Source organism: Camelus dromedarius, chromosome 2 (assembly GCF_036321535.1).
Source record: "Camelus dromedarius isolate mCamDro1 chromosome 2, mCamDro1.pat, whole genome shotgun sequence".
In the NCBI taxonomy this organism is placed as follows: Eukaryota; Metazoa; Chordata; class Mammalia; order Artiodactyla; family Camelidae; genus Camelus; species Camelus dromedarius.
The window spans coordinates 13,862,680-13,875,658 of NC_087437.1; positions in this window are offsets into that span (position 1 = coordinate 13,862,680).

Here is a 12,979-nt window from a genome sequence, read left to right on the forward strand (position 1 = left end):
AAACATACTGCAAATACATATTACAAAATAAAATAACCATAGGAATATTCTAAACAGCAAGGAAGGTTACAATGTACTACAGAATGAGGAAGAACTGTACCAAATAGAATAATAAAAAAGTCAAGAGATATTCTTGCACATTATTTGAAATGACGTATGTCCAAGGATGTTCATCCCAGCCTTGTTTGTAAAAGCAAATGATTGAAAAGAACCTAGACACCCATCAACAGGAGAGAAGTTGAATTATGATTCATCTATGCAATGGAATAATTTCCAGCCTTCACAATGAATGAGGCAACTTATATAGACCAACTTTGAAGATATGTTGTTAATTTAAAAAATGTAAGATATTGAACTGTGAGTGTGGTTTGCCCATTTGTGTAAAAACCAACTATATGTGTGCATATATGTACATGTGTATATAAACACACATACCTATGTATACATATATCCAGTTTTCATGTATATGCTTATGTATGCATTTAAGATACTAAAAATTGACGAACAGCTGATGCTTTCTAGTTCTGGTTCTTGTAACATCCTAGAGTTTGTTTTTTTTTAATAAACAAAGAAAATTTTAAATGTTATCAGTTTTCTAAGGGTCATCTTTTTTAGGAACCTCAGTTTAGAGTGACTGGTACCTCAATGAAACAAATTATAAGTTCATTAGTAGTGCTAGTAGTTGCAGCAGCATTTACTGAGCTCTTGCTCTGTTCTAGGTACTTTTTTATACATTTTAGATGTCCATGGAAATTGCCACAATAACTCTGTGAAATACGTGTTCCTTTTATTCGTTTTAATATTAGGAAACTGAGGCACAAAGAGACTGGGTAACTTGCTTAACTCTCTCTCTCTCTCTGTCTCAAGTGAACTGTGGACTATGGCTGTGTTCTTCACTCATTAAGGAGGAAGGGCAGTCAGTACCATTTTTATCTTCAAAGTTCTTGTCTGATTTCAGCAGAACCCCTGCCAGGATGAAGTCCATGATCACTCTGTTAACAAAACACTTGAAATGCCAGCCTCACCCTACTTCAGATTGCTTTAATGATCATTTGTGAGGTGAACACATGGCATACTTGTTAACATTTTAAAGAAATGTCCAAAGAGAAATACATCCTATGATTATATGATTCTAAAATACTTAAGATAGATAAGGTTTTCTAACCTCAATACAGGTGATGTAAATGGTAATTTACCTAACTGGTAATTTTTACAACAAAAAAGTCCCTCTTCTCTTTGGATCTCATGCATTTTAGGAAAGCTATTTCCCTTTTTAAATAAGATAAATCTTAAAAACAAACAAACAAATAAACAAAAAACAACTTCCAATTGAAGGCAAACTGCAGCAGAAATTCCTAAGAGGGGGCATGGGGACAACAAAGACAATAAGGAGCCATGGGAGAAACAGAAAAACATGGTAAAGGAAACTAAACAATGATGACTCCCACTGAATAAGCATTAAAAAAAAAAATCTGTCCAAACCAAACTGTTTAATAGACTTCTACTCTTTTTTTCCCTTCAGTTAGGGCTCACTGTTTTGTTTTGTTTTTTTACTTTTTTTTTCTTTTTCTTTTTGAGGTATGGTTGGCTTACAATGTGTCCGTTTCTGGTGTACAGCATAATAGTTCACTCATGCATATACATACATATACTCATTTTCATATTCTTTTTCATTATAGGTTACTACAAGATATTGAATAGAGTTCCCTGTGCATAGCCCTCTACTCAATAAGGACAGAGTGGGCTCAGAACAGGCATAATTCTGAAATTATACAATACAATAATGCTGATATTGTATCCTTCTTTTATGAGAGATTATCAAAAACATTTTACCCAAATTGCAAATTGACAACCTCCTTATTCTCTAGAGCAAATCTCTTGCCCAGGGTCTTGGAGGTTTACCAGAGATGGTACAAAAGCAGAGGGAGACTTCTGTTCTTTGATTTTAAATTTAAACTCCCTGTCCTTTAGAAAACTGGCCTTATGAAATATGCAGCAAAACATAAGCAAGAAAATAATAGACTATATCTTGAGAGGACTTTGTGACTTACTCAAGGAAGCCTTTTTCTCAGCACTGTCAGCTGTGAACTGTAAGCCAGAACACTGATTATGGTAACAGGAAGGTTACAAAGTAGGAAAAATCTTCCCTCTCTATATAGTCTGGGTTATAGAGAGAGTAATTGTCTTGAGCAGAAAACCATGTGGAATGGAGTGCGGAGAGAAGAGAATCTGGAGCAGAACAGAGTCAGAAGTGAAGAGTGCAGAAAAAGACAATTATTTATTTTATTTATTTATTTTTATGGATTTTGTTGTTCAGCCTTGACCCAGAAATGGATTATGTTCTTGGTTTTAAGACTTCCTGATGCCAGAAAAGGGTGGCAAAGGGAGAAAAACACCTCACTTTTTTGCAATTGAAATAGAAATGTCAGCAAAAGGTATTGGTTTGTTTCCTTTGTCCTTTTTATCTGCAAAGCCAGTGTGGCTATTGTTTGCTGGCCTGTCAGAAATGAAATCAAGGCTTTCACTGAACAGCCTTCTATTCTTTGGCCAAATGCTGAATCAACAGCCCAGCTTCTGCAACAGCTTGCTTTAATGATCCTAGACAGTTTCTGTTCATGTCATGTACTGGGTCACAAAGAGGAAAGGGAGAACAGAAAGCAGCAAGGGAAAGAAGTGAAATAAGCACTCTGAAGGCTATTTGGTTTGGTATCAGATCAATTCCCCAGGGGTGGAAGGCAGGACTGCAATCATTGATGAGCTCCCTACTACACATGTTTTGTAGTTATTTCACATATTGTGAATACTATAAAAAGGAAATAGAAACTATAAAGAGGAGCCAATTAAAATCAGAAAACTTAGTGGTTGAGATAGGAGCCAAGCTAAAGGCAGTCAGATGCAGACTAAATAATGCAGAAAAACGAATAAGTGACTTAGATGATAGGATAACAGAAATCACCCAATCAGGATAGCAGATAGAAAAGCAAGTAAAACTAATGAAAGCAATATAAAGGACCTATAGGATAATATTAAGAATGCCAATCTATGCATAGCAGGAATCCCAGAAGAAGAAAGAGAAAAGAGAATTGAAAAGGTATTTAAAGAAATCATGACTGAAAACCTTTAAAACCTAAAGAAGGAAACATATATCCAAGTACAGGAAGGACAGAGGGTCCCAAACAAGAACTCAAACAGACCTACACCAAAATATATTATAATTAATATGGCCAAAGTTAAAAATAAAGAAATGATTCTGAAGGTGGTAAGAGAAAAACAAGGAGTTAGTTACAAGGGAACTCCCACAAGGCTTTCAGCTGATTTCTCTAGACACTGTTGGCCAGAGGGGACTGGCAAGATATATTCAAAGTCCTGAATGAGAAAAAGCTGCAGCCTACGATACTCTATCCAGCAACTATCATTTAGAATAGAAGGAGAGATAAAGAATTTCACAGACAAGCAAAAACTAAAAGAATTCAGCAATACTAAACCTATCCTAAAAGAAGTATTGAAAAGTCTACTCTAAACAGAAAAGAAGCAGGAAGCTATAGAAAGGAGAAAACTATTATTTGAAATGTGATAACTACAATGAGTTGAAATAGAATAAACATAAAGACTTAAAGGGGACATCAAAATCATTAAAGGTGGGAGAGGGTAGCAAGAAAATATAAATGTTTTTCTTCCTTTCTTCATTCTTATTAAGATGTGTTTGAGCCTATATGACTACCAGTCTAAGGCAAACAGCTATAGTAATGGGTTAACATACTTGAAAAACAGGCTAACCACAGACCAAAAGCATACAATAAAGTCACAAAACCCAAAGAGAAACTAAGCTAATGCAAAAGAAAATTGCTAAACCACAAAAAGGAAAGGAACAAATTAAAAATACCAAGTCACCTGGAAAACAAAGTTCAAAATGGCAATAACACAAATCTATCAATAATTGACAGTAAATATCAATGGACAAAATACTCCAATCAAAAGACAGAGTGGCAGATTGGATAATAAAAAAGAGCCTACATTATGCTGCCTACAAGAGACCCATTTTAGAGTGAATGACATACATAGATTGAAAGTGAGAGGGTGAAAAACACATTTCACGCAAACGGAAATGAGAAGAAAGCAGAAGTAGCAATACTCATATCAGACAAAATAGACTTTAAAACAAAGGCCATAAAGAAAGATAAAGAAGGATGCTATATAATGTTCAAAGGAGCAATAAACAATGAGAATATTACACTCATTACCATACATGCACCCAATAGAGGAATACCTAAATATATAAAACAAATACTAACAGACATAGAGGGAGAAATATATGGGAACACAATCATAATAGGAGGCTTTAACACACAGTTAACATTATTGGACAGATCTTCTAGACAGAAAATCAGTAAGGAAAAGGAGACACTAGATGACACAATAAAACAGTTGGACTTGGTGGATATTTTTAGGACTTTATATCCCCCCAAAAAAGAATATATATTCTTTTCAAGTGCTCATGGAACATTCTCTAGGATAGACCACATACTCAAGCACAAAGTAAGCCTCAAAAAATTTAAGAGAGTAGAAATTATTTCAAGCATCTTCTCTGAACACAATGCCATGAAAATAGCAATCAACCACAGAAAAACAAATGAGAATAAAAAGACTGCAGGGAGACCAAACAACATGCTACTAAAAAAGAAAACAAAACAAAACAAAATCAATGGATCAATGATGACACCAAAGAATAGATTAAAAAATACTTTGAGACAAATGACAATGAAAACACAATCACACAAAATCTATAAGATGCAGCAAAAGCAGTCCTAAGAGGGAAATCATAGTGATACAGGCCTTCCTCAAAAGACAAGAACAGTCTTAAATAAACAATGTAACCTACAACTAAAAGAATTACAAAAAGAAGAGCAAATGAAACCTAAAGTCAACTGAAAAAGAGAAAAAAATAAAAATCAGGAGATAAATAAAATAGAGACTTAAAAAACAATAGGAAAAAGACAACCAAGTCAAGAACTGGTTTTCTGAAAGAGTAAACAAAATCGACAAATCTCTGTCCAGTCTCACCAAGAAGAAAAGAGAGCACAAATAAACAAAATAAGAAAGGAAAATGGAGAAATTACATCTAACACCATAGAAATGCAAAAAACCATAAGAGAATACTATGAACAACAATATGGGAGAAAAAAACTGGACAACCTAGAAAAAATGGACAAGTTTCTAGAAATATATGGTCCACCAAGACTGAACTAAGAAGAAATAGATCACTAGATCAGATCAGATCAATCACTAGAATTGAAATAGAATATATATAGCAATTAAAAAAAAAAAAAAAAACTTCCCTACAAACAAAAGCCCAGGACTAGATGGCTTCACTAGGGAATTCTACCAAATATACAAAGAAGAACTCATACTGATCCTTCTCAAACTCTCCCAAAAGATTGAAGAGGAGAGAATACTCCCAAACTCATTCTATGAAGGCACCATTACCCTAATATCAAAACCAAAGATGCTAATGAAAAAGAAAATTACAGGCGAATATCACTGATGAACATAGATACAAAAATCCTCAACAAGATATTAGCAAACAGAATCCAACAACACATTAAAAGATCATAAACCCTGATCAAGTTGGATTCATCCCAGGGACACAAGGATGGTTGAACAAAGGCAAATCAAACAATGTGATACATCACATCAACAAAAGAAAGGACAAAAAGCACACGATCATCTCAATATATGCAGAAAAAGCATTTGATAAAATTTAACACCCATTTATGATAAAAAACTCTTACCGAAGTGGGTATAGAAGGAACATATTGCAACATAATAAAAGCTATTTATGACAAACCCACAGTGAGCATAATACTCAACGGTGAAAAGTTGAAAGCCTTCCCACTAAAATCTGGAACAAGACAAGGATCCCACTCTTACCATTTCTATTCAACATAGTATTAGAAGTCCTAGCTTCAGCAATCAGCCAAGAAAAAGAGATAAAAGGGATCGAAACTGGAAGAGAACAGATAAAATTGTCACTATATGCAGCTGAGATAATATATATAGAAAATACTAAAAGCTTCACAAAAAAAAAACTACTAGAGCTGATAAAAGTATTTGGCAAGGTAGCAGGATACAAGATTAACATACAAAAATCATTAGCATTTCTTTACACTTACAATGAAATATCAGATAAAGAAAGTAAAGAAACAATCCATGTTAAAATCATGTCCAAAAAAAAAAAAAAGTAAAATACTTAGGAATAAATCTGACCCAGAAGGTAAAAGACTTTTATGCAGAGGACAACAAAACATTTTTTAAGGAAATTAAAGATGACTTAAAGAAGTGGAAAGATATCCCATGTTCTTGGGTTGGAAGAATTAATATTGTCAAAATGGACATATTACCCAAAGCAATCTACAGATTTTATGTGATCTTTATCAAGTTACCCAGAACATTTTTCACAGAACTAGAATCAATAATCCTAAAATTTATATATATATATAAATATATATATATATATATACACACATATATATATATATTCACAAAAGATCCAGAATTGCCAAACTATGAAAAAGAACAAAGCTGAAAGAATAACCCTTCCAAACTTCAGACAATAATACAGAGCTACAGTAATCAAAACAGCATAGTATTGGCACAAAAACAGACATACGGATTAGAAAGCCCAGAAATAAACCCAGAGACTTACAGTCAATTACTCTTCAACAAAAAAGGCAAGAACATACGATGGAGAAAGACAGTCTCTTCAGCAAGTGGTGTTGGGAAAACTGGGCAGCCACATGTAAATCAATGAAGTTAGAACACTCCATCACACCATACACAAAAATAAACTCAAAATGGCTCAAAGACTTAAACATAAGACAAAACACTATAAAATTCCTAGAAGAAAACATGGGAAAGACGTCCTCTGACATCAATCTAGGCAATGTTCTCCTGGGACAGTCTACCCAGGCAACAGAAATAAGAACAAAAATAAACAAATTGGCTCTAATTAAACTTATAAGCTTTTGCATAGCAAAGGAAATCATAAGCAAAACAAAACTACAACCTACAAAATGGGAGAAAATATTTTCAGAAGATGATACTGACAAGGGCTTAATTTCCAGAACAGATAAACAGCTCATACAACTTAATAACAACAATAATAAAAAAACTCAATCCAAAAATGGGCTGAAGACTTAAACAAGTAATTCTCAAATGAAGACATACAAATGGCCAATAGGCACAGGAAAAATGCTCAATATCACAAATTATCAGAGAAATGCAAATCAAAACTACAATGAGTATTCACCTCACACCTGTCATAATGGCCATGATTAAAAAGTCCACAAGCAATAAATGCTGGAGAGAGTATGGAGAAAACAGAACCCTCCTACACTGTTGGTGGGAATGTAGTTCATGCAGTATGGAGATTCCACAGAACACTAAAAACAGACTAACCTTATGATCCAGCAGTTCCACTCCTGGGCATATACCCATAAGGAGCTTTAATTCTAAAAGATGCATTCACCCTGTTTTTCATAGCAGCACTATTTACAATAATCAAGACATGGAAACAACCTAAATGTCCATTGACAGATGACTGGATAAAGAAGTTGTTGTATATATATACCATGAAATAGTACTCAGCCATAAAAAATAATAAAATAATGCCATCTGCAGCAACATGGATGGAACTGGAGATCATGATTCTGAGTGAAATAAGCCAGAAAGAGAAAGAAAAATGCCATATGATATCGCTTATATGTAGAATCTTAAAAAAAAAAAAAAGGACACAAATGAACTTATCTACAAAACAGAAACAGATTCACGACATACAGAACAAACTTAAGGTTACCAGGGGTTAAAGGGGGTGGGAAGGGATAAATTGGGAGTTTCAAAATTGTACCTCTTGAGGAGTGATGGAAATGTTAGCTATCTTGAATGTGGTGGTGGCTTCATGGGTATATACCTCTATCAAAATTCATCAAATTGTATGTCTAAAATATGTATAGTTTACTGTACAGGAACCATACCACAATAAAAATGTTAAAAAAAAGTGAAGAAACAAGAAAAAATATTAAAGCTGGAGAGGAGGAAAAAAGAGAGAGAGATCAATCAAATGTGTTTGGCGATTAAAAACACCTATCCTTGTTCATCTTTTGGGTGGGTTGTCACCACCATTAACTGCTCATGTATACCCATCATAGTAAATCCATCTGCTCACTTCTTAAAATATTGTGAGATTGTTCCCAATGTTGAGCTAGCTTACTCCCTCTTTCCAAGACATCTTTTACCAAATGGAAGAACAAGAGAATGAATCAAAGAATGAAACTATGGGAAACAAAGTAAAGATTCAACAGCTTCCAGGACCCAATTTCTTAATCTACCTGAGACATGTAGATTTGGACTCTGGGTGCAACTCAATTGATAATGTGATAAATTAGCTCAAACACGGACATATAGTCATTTTACTTAATTAAAAAAAAGGAAGAAAACTAAGAAAATACTTTCTTTACTCCACCAACTTCAACCATGTGCAATTTAATTTCAGTTGATTTTGGGTTATTCTGCAGTTTCACTTCCCTCTTGCCATTTATTTGATTTCATTAGAAACAGAATATTTACTTTCCATTTCTATTACTACTAATTTTGGCTACAAATGGGCTGGAACTGAGGAAGACTGCAGATGAGGGTAAGTCATATTTGCTATTATTTGAAATTACAGATTCAATATTTTTGAGGAGATAATTTATCTATAGGTCAAATTTGAATAAAAAATAGTTTTATAAAATTGATGTTGATAAAAATATAACACAAGTTCTAAGCCTTTTATATTATTTTGAGATGTACTATAAACGAAGTGCGAAAGAGCTGCAATACTTGTCTTGCCTTCATTTAAAAATCCTTAATACAAATTTTTAGTAGAATTATAATCAGAGGTGACTTCTGATTGATCAAGGAAAGAGGTGATCATGGCTAGTAAAGCTCGTGTGTTAAATGAAATGTAAGCAGTTTAGGGCATGGACTTTAAAATCCAAGAGACCTTTAAAGGCTTTGTGGCTATCTACTGATAAGACATTGGGAAAGCTAAATAACTTCTTTAAAGTCCTGGGCTCCTTGCCAATAAAACATGAATAATAAAAGCACCTAACTTTACAGGGTTATGATGAAAATTAAATGAGATGATGCATTGAAGTCCTTAGCACAGTACACAAAGTCACTACTCAATAAACATGACAGAGATTTAAATTCAGGAATAAAAATGATCTATGTTAATATTTGTAAAAAATAAAAATCTCAAATTGTTTTACAACATAAACATAATACTTACATAGTTTTCCAGTAATCAATACTGACAGGCAGACACAGAGATTAACAAAATCCTCATTAGAGAAAATAAATGTCTTCTAAGATTATATAGAAAAAAAAGATAAGAAGAACATTAAATTTAGTGATCTGGTGAATTTTTAAAGACTTTTAAAATCCAATTTACCCATATGATTTTTGAAAGATTCTCTTATCAGACCATAAATGATACAACTAAGCCTACAGTTGAGTCTATGTGTTAGAAATTCCTTAATGTGGAAAGGTTAATAATCCTCAGGGGAAACTTAACTCTCAAACTTGTAAATAACTATTACTGTACACATTTTCTCTCTGGTGGAAATTCTCAGTGTTTTTCATATTGTAATTCTTCTAAAATCATCTGTGAACCCCTTAGGCATCTTTTCCTCCACCTGCTGACAGTAATAATAATTACTACACAGTTTGTGCTCTGGTCATGGCAGAAAACCTTAAATTTCCTAAGGAATACAGAACAAGGACCAGAGGAAAATCTAATTTGTCTATTCCATTTGCTCAAAGCATACCATTTTACATATAAATAAAAACAATCATTGATTACTCTTGGACAATCCTGGATTTTGGAACCAGGAAGATGTGGGTTCCAATTCAAACTCTGAGTAACAATTACTTAATTAGGAGGCTTTGGGCAAGTCCCATAAGCTCTCTGAAACCTGAGGAGTTTCCAAATCTGTACAGAACAGGTAACAGTTTATTGTTATACCAGAGTGGGGCTTATGGCAAACCCCTGATGCAAAGGAATTGCCCTCCCTTGTAATTCTCCTTTAATCTCTCATACTTATCTTCAACTCTCATTTTCCACATAGTTATATAAAGCATCTATTCCATGAATATGTACTCAAAGATTAAAAAAAAACCCTCCCCAACCTAGAGCTGGATTTAGCTCATTGGCGATTAGAGGTCCCCAAATCCACACCCATGAAAGAAATCAAGGACACTCAACAAAATTCTAATTTTCCCCATGATTGTTCTTTTGATGTTTTTTATAAAACACTGACTAGCAAATCCTTTCCAAGTTTTTTTTTTTTTAATTTGGGGGATCTTTGCTTTGCTGGTACCCTAAGCACTTGCTTAAACTGTCTACTGTGTAATCCAGCAGTGTTCCCAAATGCTGTATTATCTGCTTCTAGAATTAAGGAGAAAGAAATAAAAACTACATATGAAAGAGAGGAAGTTAATGCTTTTGGAGCAATAGTGGTGCTTACTAAGTGACCTATAAAAGTTCCTTTCCCTTTGTCCTTCTATCAGGGTTTTTAAATAGTATTAATTTATTCTATATTATGAAACATGAAGACAGCACATTTAGACTATCTCCCTTTCTCTTATCCCATTTTTGAGAGTTTCTCTCTCCTATTATCATTTATAATATCATTCTATTATCATTTATTATATTAAATAATATTGATTCATCATTAGATAGCATATTTAACTCCTTCTTAATTCTCAAAACAACTGTAGTTGATATTACCTTCATCTCATTGACATTCAAAGCTTAAATAGCTACTCAGTGTTACAACTGGGATTTGAACACTTACAATGTAGAGCAAAGATAAAAGAAAAAAATATATGTCCCCAAATGAGTGAATACACTGTCAGAAGTGAATACAAATAGGAAAAAACTGGTACCTTACTTGCTATAACTAAACCATTGTTTCTTCCTAGTGTGGTATACTGCTTTCCACTCTCAAAGATTGTCTGACAAGCAGATCTGTAATAGATCCAAAGTAACTATAACATCTTTTGAAACTGGGTGGTTGCAATGACTAGTATACGTGAGTTACTTCTGTATTAGTCAAAATTTTTTTCAAATTGTATTTATTAGTACATACCTTTTATTTTGCTTTACATTGATTTCGTATTTATTTTTTGTAAAATCCACAGTATGGATTTGAGAACCAATAGCTCAATAAGCTAACTAGCTGAGTTTGAAATACTACTTCCAATATCAGTTTTATTTTCCTTCATGCTAAGTAGGCGGCTGCCAAATCATTTACAGCTGCTTATAAGAAAAATAAAGAAGTTAGTCATATTTTTCCCAGCAAAATTGTTTTACATGAAATAGCAATCATATCACCTTTATACCTCAAAGTCAGCAAGAATTGTGCAATAAGTTTTATGTTCTTAGATGAACATAATATGAGCAAGTTATCATCCAATGTCAACAGATAGACAGCCTTTCCTTCTAGTTTCAATGAACTTTGACAGAATTAATGGGAAGTAAAAGCTTCTGTTACACCTAATCAACTTTAGGGGATGCTTTCTTACTTTGATTTAGATGTGAATGAGTCTTTGGCATTCTGTGAAGTTCATGGTCAAGTCTTGGCTCCTTATTTCTCAAATATTATGTTGTGCAGACAAAAACGGTATGCATCTAGGTCTTCTTTGCATTGTTAACATTCATGTATGACTTTAGCAAGTTGACTCTGTGTTCTCTTATGCAAAATGAAGAAATAATGACACCTTTTTGGCATGAATTATTTTATGATTCTTCATGACACAAGTATTCAGCAGATACGGTTGTCAAGAGTGAACACAAACTTCCCCCCTTTCTTGAACAATAGCTAGCCTAAATGCCTCTTTACCTCATCTTGGTGAGTCCGAGGAAACTCAAGCACAAGAATAATACATACCAGCAGGAGACCCTGAGATTAACTACTTATAGTGAGGAGACTAATAGCTCTTGAGTGCTTAGTAAGCAGTGCTCCCCATAAATTACTTAATCTCACTACTATCTCTCAAAGGAAGTATCAGTATCCCTAGTTTACAGACAAAGAAACTAAGGCTCAAAGAGGTGTTGACCTGAAACAAACAGACTACCAGATATTTCTCCAGCAAAGATGGGCTTATTCAGGATCAGCAGAGAATTGTAATTCTGGGTCTGCAACCATAGTAAGCCATGTGCAAGTCCCTCACACAGCAAGGGAAGGAGAACGCAGTTATAGAGGGGAAAAGGGAAGTTGGGAGGGCTATAGTAAACAGTGTGTCCATGGGTTTCTACTGGTTGAGTCCTTGCCAGGAAAAAAGGAGTCTTTCTTCCTGGTGGGCCCTGCTATCATCACAGGATAGGACAGTTCCTCCTTCTGGTCTCCTCTTTGAGGTTTCTATTTATTCATCTTTTACAGAGGATGAGGGATACTTTATAGTTCCTTCAAGTGCTGATGACTATAAATGTCTAAATATAATAATTTCACAGTGGATTGGAAATCTTGCTCACTTAAAAACTCATCTATAGAAAAAAATATGTAAGGCTCTAGATTTTTCTCAAATCTGGTAATACTGGAAGTGTTTGGATTAACCAGTAATAATATTTGAATTGGAAAATATTCATATTGAAACTGAGCAGGAACCCAAAGACTCCTCCTGGGTACAAAACCTCCTCTATTTCCTCCCTTTCTTGTTTGTAGAAAAAGGTTTTTGTCTCCTAGGTCTTCCCTGAGTTCCAAAGAGCAGACTTAAGCAGTTACTAATTAGAGAAGTGAAGGAATGCAGAAACAAAGGAAAAGCAGTCAAGCAAGAAGATTAATGATAGCTTAAAACTGTTCAGCAATAAAACAGAGTCCTAGTTCCTCCTAAAGGAAGGTAAATAACAATCTGACACATAGCTTTCTTGTTCTGCAGA